This window comes from Micropterus dolomieu, unplaced genomic scaffold (genome assembly GCF_021292245.1).
Source record: "Micropterus dolomieu isolate WLL.071019.BEF.003 ecotype Adirondacks unplaced genomic scaffold, ASM2129224v1 contig_13201, whole genome shotgun sequence".
Lineage (NCBI taxonomy): Eukaryota > Metazoa > Chordata > Actinopteri > Centrarchiformes > Centrarchidae > Micropterus > Micropterus dolomieu.
Genome location: NW_025742187.1, coordinates 1,671 through 12,278, shown reverse-complemented (window position 1 = coordinate 12,278; position 10,608 = coordinate 1,671). Strand labels below are relative to the sequence as shown.

The window sequence follows — 10,608 nt, the reverse complement described above, 5'->3', positions numbered from 1 at the left end:
GAGAGAGGGCGCGAGAGGGGGCTGGCTGGCTGCCAGAGGGGGTAAAGTCACAGGTAAAGATGGTAGGAGAATTCGGTGTATACTACGTTACTTATTTTATATTTCTTAAACGTGTATTTTAGTCTTTCCAATGTTTTCTTGCTTTTATCTTGTATTTTTGTGTTGTCTTTTGGGTATTATTGTCTTTACACTTGTTAAAGCACTTTGTAACTTGTTTTGGAAAAGTGCTCTACAAATAAAGATTATTATTATTATTATTATTACGCATGCCTTTGGTGTGAGAGATCCGGGTTTCAATCCCCCACTGCGATACATCCACCAATCCGTCCCTGAGCAAGACCCTTAACCCCTAGTTGCTCCAGAGGCGTGCGACCTCAGACGTAGAGTGCCTTTTAAAAGTATTCACCCCCTTGGCATTTTTTGTGTTTTCTTGCATCACAACCTGGAATTAACATGGATTGTTTGAGGATTTGCATCATTTAATTTACAGAACATGCCAACAACTTTGAAGATTTTTTTTTTTATTTTTTATTGTGAAGCAAACAACAAATAGGACAAAATAACAGAAAAAGTCAATGTGCATAACTATTCACCCCACTAAAGTCGATACTTAGTAGAGCCACCTTTTGTGGCAGTCACAGCTCCAAGTCATTTTTGGATAAGTCTCTTTGTGCTTGCCACATCTTACCATTGGGATTTTTGCCCATTCCTCCTTGCAAAACTGCTCCAGCTCCTTCAAGTTGGATGTTTGCGCAGCAATCTGTAAGTCTGACCATAGATTTTCTATTGGATTGAGGTCTGGGCTTTGACTAGGCCATTCCAACACATTTACATGTTTTCCCTTAAACCACTGAAGTGTTGCTTTAGCAGTGTGTTTGGGGGGGTCATTGTCCTGCTGGAAGGTGAACCTCCGTCTTAGCCTCAAATCACGCACAGAGTTGTACAGGTTTTTCTCAAGAATATCCCTGTATTTAGCACCATCCAGGTTTCCCTCAACTCTGACCAGTTTCCCAGTCCTGGCTGCTGAAAAACATGATGCTGCGACCACCATGTTTCACTGTGGGGATGGTGTTCTTGGGGTGATGTGATGGGTTTGCGCCAGACAGAGTTTTCTTTGATGGCTGAAAAGTTCAATTTTATTCTCATCAGACCAGAGCACCTTGCTAAATACATTTAGTCTCCCACATGCCTTTTCGCAAACTCAAAATGTGCATTTTTGTTTTTTGCTGAAAGTAATGGCTTTCTTCTGGCCACTCTGCCATAAAGCCCAACTCTATGGAGAGTACGGCTTATTCACGTCCTATGTTCAGATACTCCAGTCTCTGCTGTGGAACTCTGCAGCTCCTCCGGGGTTATCTTAGGTCTCTGTGCTGCCTCTCTGATTAATGCCCTCCTTGCCCGGTCCTTGAGGTTTGGTGGGCGGCCATCTCTTGGGAGGTTTGCTGTTGTGCCATGTTCTTCCATTTGGTTATGATAGATTTGATGGTGCTCCTGGGAATCAGCATATTTGGATATTTTTTTACAACCTAACCCTGACTTGTACTTCTCTACAACATTGTCCCTTACTTTTTTGGAGAGTTCCTTGGTCTTCATGGCATAGTTTGGTTAGTGGTGCCTCTTGCTTAGGTGTTGCAGCCTCTGGGACCTTTCAAAAAAGGTGTGTATATGTACTGACGGATCATGTGACACCTAGATTGCACACAGGGGGACATCATTTCACTAATTATGTGACTTCTGAAGGTAATTGGTTGCACCAGAGCTTTTTATGGGCTTCATAACAAAGGGGGTGAATACACATGCGCATGCCAATTCTCAGTTCTTTATTTCAAAAAAATAGTTTTATGTATAGGCCTATATTTTTCTCATTTCACTTCACCAAGTTAGACTATTGTGTTCTGATCCATCACATAAAATTCAGATTAAAAAAATATAACATGTCTACTTATGTTTTTAATAAACTTATGAGAATTAATCCAAGATTATGAATTTTAATATTCAGAGAATATTTATTCATAAATCTCTCGTTTCGCGGGGCACCACCGGAGATTTAATTCACCCAGAGTCTCTGGACCTCTGGGTAGCGTTTTAATAATTATACAATTCTTCACTAGTGATCAGTTAGTTAATAATCACTCAACTATCTTAAGTTAGTCTCATATCGAAGGAGTAAATTCCCGTGGCAGGGACTTGGAGGTAGACAATACACTCACACACAATTCCTGTGATAACGGTGAAATTTATTAAATAACTGAAGGTGGATATAAATGCGGTTAAATATACATCAAAGAAATGAACAATAGCTAAACAATGAGAATGTGGGGTTCTATTGTGGGGAGAATTTGATTCAAAGGGGTTAAAGATAATCTATTAACAACTATTGGACATCACTGATCACAGAATGCCTTGGTTTGGTCTTACTGCTTGTCGTTTCTCCTAGCCGGGTTGCTGGTCGGCGGCCTCACACTGGCGGAGTTCCGTGCGTTCTCGGTTAGGACGGCTTAGAACCGTCGGCCCATCACTTTCTCTGCCAGGGAATTGCTCCGGAGGTCCGTCTTTTTTCGGCTTATTGAAGAAACTGGCAGTGGGGGCCTTTACAACCCTGGCTCGGGTTATAGATTTGGTTGTCCTTTGTTACTGCTGGCGGGCCCTGGTGGATAGGTCCGGTTGTCGGTGGGATCAGTGTAAGTTAGCTCGACGAATAAAGCTTAAAAAGAACTTTGTCGTTCTTGAATTAAACTAGTGTAACTTAACGGTCTGATAACTTTTAACAAACAAAAGAAAAGAAAAGAAAAACAAGTAAGATGCTTGGAAACGAGGGAAAAGAAGAGGTCGTGGTGCTTTGCGTGTGTGGCTTGAAACGAACAAAGAGCCTTCGCTGCGCTGGGTCGAACTTCTTCGGGAGATGGGGCACACTGGGCGTGTGCCGAAGCGCAGTTGAAGATGGCTAGAGAACCAGCAGAACAAGAGAGAGAGACAGTGTCTCGCTGTTTTTGTTGGTTGGGGCGGGGAGCTTCCTAGCACGGCTTTCTGCTGTTCTTCCCCGGGGCGGGGTGCAGCTTTCCCCGGGACATTTGGTCGGGGGTCCTTTACACTTTGGGAGGTCGCGGGGTGCCCTGGCTACTGGGAGTGGGGGTCTCCGGGCGCTGCGCGGGTTGATCCGGTTGCGGTTTGGAGGGCTGCGGTGGGATTGTAGGGCGATTGTCGGTATCTTGATGCATTGTGCTTTTTCCCTGTGCAGGGTCTCTGGATGGCTGCTGGGCGTTTAGTTTGTGCATTGGAGTCCGGGGGAGGTATTTCCTCGTTGGCTTGGAGGGACCAGTTTGCGTCCATGGTTTGCTTCGTTGGCCTCAGATCCATGGTTCCCCATTTCTCTGTCGGCCAGTTGTTGGACCCCTCTGGATACTGAGGTATAGTTAATTTTCGGGATGTGCGGTGTGGGTGCAGGGCAGGGCTGTGCTCCAGTTTATTCTGGGCTTGTGCCTGGAGTTCTCGGCCCTTGACGGGTAGGTGGGTTAGTGGTGCCTTGCAGCTGAGCTGGATGATTTTGCCTTGTTGTTGGTTTGGCTGGTGTTGCACGGCGGCCTGGGGACATGCTGAGCATGGGGGATGTTGGCTGGCGCGGGCGGCCTTAGTTTTTCCGGTGGTTGGGGGGACGGCGGACTTTTATTGGCGGGTGCACGGTGACCTGCGCGGTGCGTTTGCTGCCGGGCTGGGACTTGCTGCTGGTGTTTCTCTCTGCTGGCTTTCGCTGTCGTGTTCTGCCGCTCGCTCTCTCTTGTTTGCCCGACCTCGCACACTGTTGGGCATTGGGTGTCACTGTGCTCGTGCAGTGCGTGCGTTGGGCTCGTACTTGGGCATTGATGTTGATTGCATGGCATTTGGGCGTTTTGGTTGTTTGCTACATGGCTGTGGGGTGCTGGGTGGGGGGGAGCACTGGTCTACGTTGTGTGCGTGCTGCGGTCGGCCCGGGCGCTGCTCTTCCGCGGGTTACACTTCTTGCGTTCCGTTGGCATTGTGTTGTCAACTGGCATTTGGATGGTCATTTTTATTTTTATTTTTTTATTATTTTTTTTTGGTGTGTCGGTTGGTTGGGTCCCACCCCTATTGGCTACTGGGGTTCTTGCCTGCTTGTTGCTGGGGTCGGTGTGGCACAGTCGTGGCGCCCCACTCTCACTAACAACTACATTCTTTAACAGGCACGGACGGACGAATGTAGGTTGTCCCTGGTAGAATTATTCCTGCTTTTCTTTCAGTTACTTATTTAAATTAAATGTTTCAGCTCTCGTGGTTGTGCTGTGTTGCTTATTTATTGTGCGTGACTGTTTCTTGTTTTCATTTTTCTCTTAGTTGTCTTACTATGTCAGCTGTTTATTGCTGCTGTTCAGCTGGTTGTCTTTTACTATTATTATTATTTTTATTATTTGTTTGTGTTTGTTTGTTGTTGTTTTTCTCCTCCCCAAGCCCCCCTCTCTGTTCTATTGCAGGCTTCGTTGCTTTCCGCAATTGGTGTTTCCCTCTGCTATTCCCTGTTGTCCCCACCTTCCATCCCCCTTCTCTTACAGGTGTTGTCCTTTCTCTGTGCTGTCTGTTTGTGCCCCCCCATCTGCCCCCCTGTCCGGCCCAGTGACAAATTAATACATCATTAAATAAATAATAAAACAGACAAAGGAGTATATTAATACTCTCTTGTTAAAGTAAAATCTGTCTGGCACAATATGGTATCCAGCTCATCATACTCTTTGCCAGGCTGCTGGGCAGGACAGGTTTTTAAAAAAAAAATTAAAAAAGAACAAAAGCATTCTGTCTGACCGGACAAGTTCAGATAGATAGCAATCCTAACATTATCTTATCAAACTATCTTAGACATATAAGGCTTGTCTTCTGTTCTGCACATTTGGCATGTTAAAAATCAAAGAAATCTTGCAAATTTCAGTGTGGACATGTTGCTGTCTTGTGTGCCAGTTTCTATGTGTTAAATATTGACTATCAGGTGGAAGCAGCCGCAACATTGGAGTTTGTTCAGAGGTATTGCTGACAGTACATTACATCACGCTTATTTTACATTTACTTTACCTAAACTGTCATTATTGTTTTGCTTGTAGCATTGACCCTGTAAAATCACAGAACATGGATGTAGCTTTTTTCATGATTTTGAGGGCTTTCTCCTTAAACATTTAAAGCGAACTACAATATCATGGGTCTACTAATTTAGACATGCTAATCTAACACCTATAATACAAAAATTATGAAAAACATGAACATTTCTTACAGGTGAATAATATTAATGTCCCAAGATGAAAACACAAGTGGAGTAGAACATACATCTATCATGGACATTTGTCTGCTGTAATTCAATTCAAATTAGCTTTATTGGCATGAATGTGTAACAACAATATTGCCAAAGCATCATACATGCTACATAAGAACAATCAACCCCACACATTTCACTAAACAAGTAATTAAAGCGTAAAGTAATCAAAGCGTGTTCGTGTTAAAAAATTTTTTTAAATAAAATAAATGAATAAAACAGTAAGCATGTGTGTGTGTGTGTGTGTTAAAAATATATACTGTATATATTAAAAAAAAAATACAACAGAGGAAAAAAAGAAGGAAAAGAAAAAAACAAACAAAAGAAATCTATTTGCACGTATTGTAATCAAATATCTTCCCACAATCAAACCTTAATTGTCAGACAGGTATACCGTTCTTAGTTTTAAGCATTTGATAAAAGGACAATTGTCAGAAGTTCAACCTTAAGGTTAGCATTTCCTAGGAATCACATCAGATGAGAGAAACTTAACTAGCTTTCTGGATATTATTGGCTGTTACACTTTCTTACTTAGAGACTATAAACATGATACACGAATGGCATCAGATTATGAACAGGTGAATACAGAGTGACATTTATACATTAAAACGGCATTTCAGAACGATGGCATGTAATACTCATTTTGTCCACTTGGGGAAGCTCTGGTTAAAATGAAGATAGCTTTGATTATTCCTTTTAACAATTTTCTGCTCGGGATCTGGGGAATTTGGGGTTTTAACATTAATTTGAGCTGGAAAATTAATCGAGTAGTATACGATGACAAAGAGAGAAGGGAGTGGTGATGGCTCAGCCATTCTGTGGGAAAAAGGAATCAGAACGGGTGGTACTTTTGCTGTGACGTGTGGAGGGAAAGGGGCCGGACAGCCCCTTTGCTGTCCTGCTAAATGTCTCCAGTGACACCTTTACAGCGAGAGGGGTTCACTAAGGCTCTTTGAATACACAGTCCTTAAGCGATGCATGTCTGATTGAGTCTCTGCAGATCCTTACCAAATCCCAGGCGATGTCTCTGGTTTTTGCATGTCAAAAGGCCAACTCCAGGGGAGGAAAACTTCCCCCCCTTTTGGCGTTATCTGACCTCACCTCCCTCTTGAGGTGAGAGGCTGGTTGGTCCACTACCAAAACATTGAACTGAAGGCTGTAATGTAACAAAATAGATAAAAAGCCAAGAAGGGTGAATACTTTTGTAAGGCACTGTATATAGCATTTGTAAGTCGCTTTGGATAAAAGCATCAGCTAAATGAATTAATGTAAATGTAACTCATTACGTGAGACAGTAAATCATTGTCAGAAAAATCCTTCTAAAATAATTAAGAGTTCGTTCTCGTTTTTCTGGGAGCTGAAAAAGGAAGACTAGATTAGGTAGACCAGCAGCAGAGCCCCCAACAAGGAGAGAGAACTAGAGGACCGGGGAAAAAACTTTTAAAACAAATAGTGTTTTGATGCCGCTAAGGCATTGGTTAACTTCGTTTCCCTGTGGACAGTTAACTCTGTGAGATTTTAGTAATGATAGATAGACCTACATTTCAGACAGTCCTCATCAGAAAAACAACCATAAAGGTTGTTTGTTCAAGCAAGTTACTACGACCCTTATTAACGTTAACTTTGGCGGCGACCACTAGTGTCCGTACGACGGTAGCAAAGAAGGAAGTCGGGTGATGTAATATAAAAAGTGAGAAAGTTGGCGTAAGGAGGTGGATGTGGTGGATTGATGGGTCACACCCAGGACCAAGTAAATGTTAAATAACATTTCTAGGAATGTTCTTCCTGTCCTCGCCCTGCGTCTGCTTAGCACCTCCTGGACCTGGTCTGGGAGACAGAATGTTTTTGTTTTCATGAAGATGATTTTTGTGTTGGCAAAGCACATATAGCAGAGGTCACTAAAAGGCGGACCAGCCTGGTCATTCCTGTGTTTCATCTAAACAGACGACGGTAAAACTAAACTAAACTGCACCAAAGTGTCTAATGAAGTGAGCAAAGCATCTGATGAAAGCAGCCAGTGGCTCCGTGAGTAAAATCAGCTGACGAAAGTATGAAAGAACGCGCTGCTAAAAAATCGTTGGATTGATATGATGGAACGCGGTGATCAATCGGTGACGAGTAATGTGACTTGCAAATAAAATGTATGCAGTAGTGTTAAAGGATATCAGAAGAGGAAATAAACGGAAAGCCAAAAACTGAACGTGAACTTTGATACAAGTTACATCATTTCAATTTCCCTGAAACATTTAGGCGAATAAATCCCAAGACACCATGATCATATTCTGGATTATTCAATAATGAATTTACAATCAGAATAAATAAATATAAATGCAGATAATATCAGCATTGTGCCAGTAGAAATGATCCTGTGCCTCTGAGCAGGACATACAGTAACCTATAATTATTCATGTGCAGATGTTCGTTGAACAGGTAACATTTTATTCATTTAGCTGACGCTTTCATCCAAAGTGTCTTATAATTACTATACTGTATATGTCAGAGGTCGCACTCCTCTGGAGCAACCCACTTAGTGGTTAAGTGTCTTGCTCAGGGACACATTGGTGTCTCACAGTGGATTCAAACCCAGGTCTCTCATACCAAAGGCATGTGTCTTATCCACTACACCACCCCTAGGGAATCATGCTGCTTTGCACTGATAACTGTGAGACTTTAGTACCAACACAGTGCACATGTATGTAGATACAAACTCCATCAAAAGTCTCTCCAGCTGACTTACAGCTGATCCATCTGTGATCAGCTGCAGCTGTCATCAGAAACGGATGTCGCTTCACGTGACGCTTCGGAGGAAAGGACGTCTCATGTCTCTAAAAACACGTCCTCGTCCCTTCTCTCCTGGCTTGGTTGCCTTGTGTCTTAGTCCCGGCCATCGTGGATGCATGGAGAGACGCAAGTGAGGGAAACGTGGATGCAATTAAGAGACTTGAGAAGCACCCACAGACTAATCACATGTGCTCCTTTCGTCTCATGTGACGCTGCTCAGCCAATCAGATCTGTGCATTCCGATGTTTGCGAGTCGATTCACCAGAGACGTTTTGGAAACACCCACGAATTGAGGAGACAAAAGGGAAAATAGATTTCACTTGGCTTTTAATCAAGAATGTACAGATTTTCACATGTACATTCCTCCCACGGGGAGGGGATTTAAACATAGAAAAATAAAACAATCAAACTTTATTGTGTGGGTGTCAGACACATACAAATATTAAAAGAAAACATAAATACAAATAAACATTTTATTGAACTAGCTTACCTTGTAGCTTACAGCTACAACATTAGCACTAACAACTTGCATGAAAGAGATCTACATAGACACACATAAACATGAATTAAGTTTGATCAGCTACAAAGCAGGCAATGCTATTAGTAATATAAAAATACTTTCTTACCTCAAAATTATTTTTTATCTTTTATAATTGGCTGCGCCTGCCACAGGGTGCTACTATTCCCCATCTGGGATAAGGACTAAACTGAGCATGTGCAGAGTGGGTCAGGTGATTTTCAACGTGTTCCTGATTGGAGAAATTGAACACTTTTCAAATGTCTTACAACCATCCCCGGTCTCCCCTATTTATGTGGCTCAGCGAGATGGGTGTGGAGACCATTTAAATTTTAACGGAATGATAGTCAGACACTAGCAAATGGAGAAAACACAATAAATTTGGTCCTATCTGCATTTACAACAAGTTTATGATTTGGAAGGAACAACTGGAGAGTGAACATTTTGTTGATATTGAACATGTTCATTGCTGTTGCACTACATGGAATATAGCACTGTACAAATTATATAATCTACTGTACTTTCTTGAATGTAGCTGAATTAAAGTCATGAAAATAGTCAAAGCAGCATTTTCAAGCTACTACAGCTCACATACAGGAAACAGCGCACAGTTTATGAGGTGAAGGGTTGAGGGTTAAGCCCACACGTGGAGTCAGATCCAGTTCATCCTCTGAAACTCCAGGTGCAGGAGTGAAGCGAAAGTGTTGCAGGAGGGTGGTGAAGAAGATGAAGAGCTCCATCCTGGCCAGACTTTCTCCAAGACAAATCCTGCGGCCTGAAAGAGACAACAAAGGAAGATGTTCATGTCCTCTGCATGTACATTAACGTCAAGAAGTGATGGCTAAATTCACCAACCTGCAGAAAAAGGCATGAAGGCATCTCGCTTGACAAACTTTCCATCTTTGTCCAGGAAGTGGGCAGGATAAAAGGTGTGTGGGCTCTCCCACTCACTCTCATCATACAGGACAGAAGTCAAGAGAGGATACACTGTGGTCCCCTGTAGAAAATACACAAATTGAAAAGCTTTCAATGTGCTAAGCAACAGTATACTTTTCAAAGTACAAAACAACCCAGAAATAAGTTACTACTTTCTGGTGGTGGGGTGGTGATGGCGCTATGGATAAGACACATGCATTTGGTGTGAGAGACCCGGGTTCAGTCCCCTGCTCACACTAATGTTGCTCCAGAGGTGTGCGACCTCTGACATATATAGCAATTGTAAGTCGCTTTGGATAAAACCATAAATGTAGAAGTTAGAATGCTAACAAATCAATGACTTAAAAAACTGTGTGATTATGTATCATTATGAAAGATTAAATATAAATGTGCCAAAATTGTACTGATAATTCAGATTTATGTGAAAGTTACTGTGAAAAGAAATAAACATTTTAATATTTGCCTGTAAGTTCACTCCCTGTAATTGATTTTAAAATGTAATCTATTAAATCTATCAAATCTGTACATTATAGAAAAAAATGGCACGGAAATTAAAAAAATGTATTTCACATTATTTACTATAGCGTTTACTGTCCCCAAAGGTTCATATCATCATTTAAATATGTCATTTTAGTTTTTGATTTAATATTTTTTCTATTTAATACATTCTTCCAAATCAGGTTGGGTCCTCCATACCAGACGTTTCATTCAGTCTAACCTTCTTAATGAAGTGACCCTGGAAAGTGATGTCTTGGCTTGTTTTATGAGGAAGTGCCATGGGGACGATGTTGGCCAGTCTTTGTGTCTCATGGATGACAGCGTCAGTGAAGGGCAGGTTCTTCCTGTCCTCAACCTGCACCTGACGACTTCCTATTACCCTGTTCAGCTCCTCCTGGACCTGGTCTGGAAGATGAAAGGTTTTTGTTTTCATGAAGATTATTAACTTGTTGGTAAAGCACTTATTGTTTCTTCGACTGTTGTTGTGGGTGTCTTAGGCTCCTTACCCTGTATTTTTGGATACTTGGCCATCAGCAGAAGTCCCCATCTCAGCGTAGTTGCTGTTGTA

General features: G+C 42.1%; 1 protein-coding gene across 1 annotated transcript in view; it reads right to left on the bottom strand.

Annotated features, from left to right (window-relative positions):
* LOC123966337 (cytochrome P450 2K1-like) overlaps window positions 1-10,608 on the bottom strand; it is a 13,599-nt gene that overhangs the window by 2,216 nt on the left and 775 nt on the right. The gene's annotated exons all lie outside the window — the stretch shown is intronic.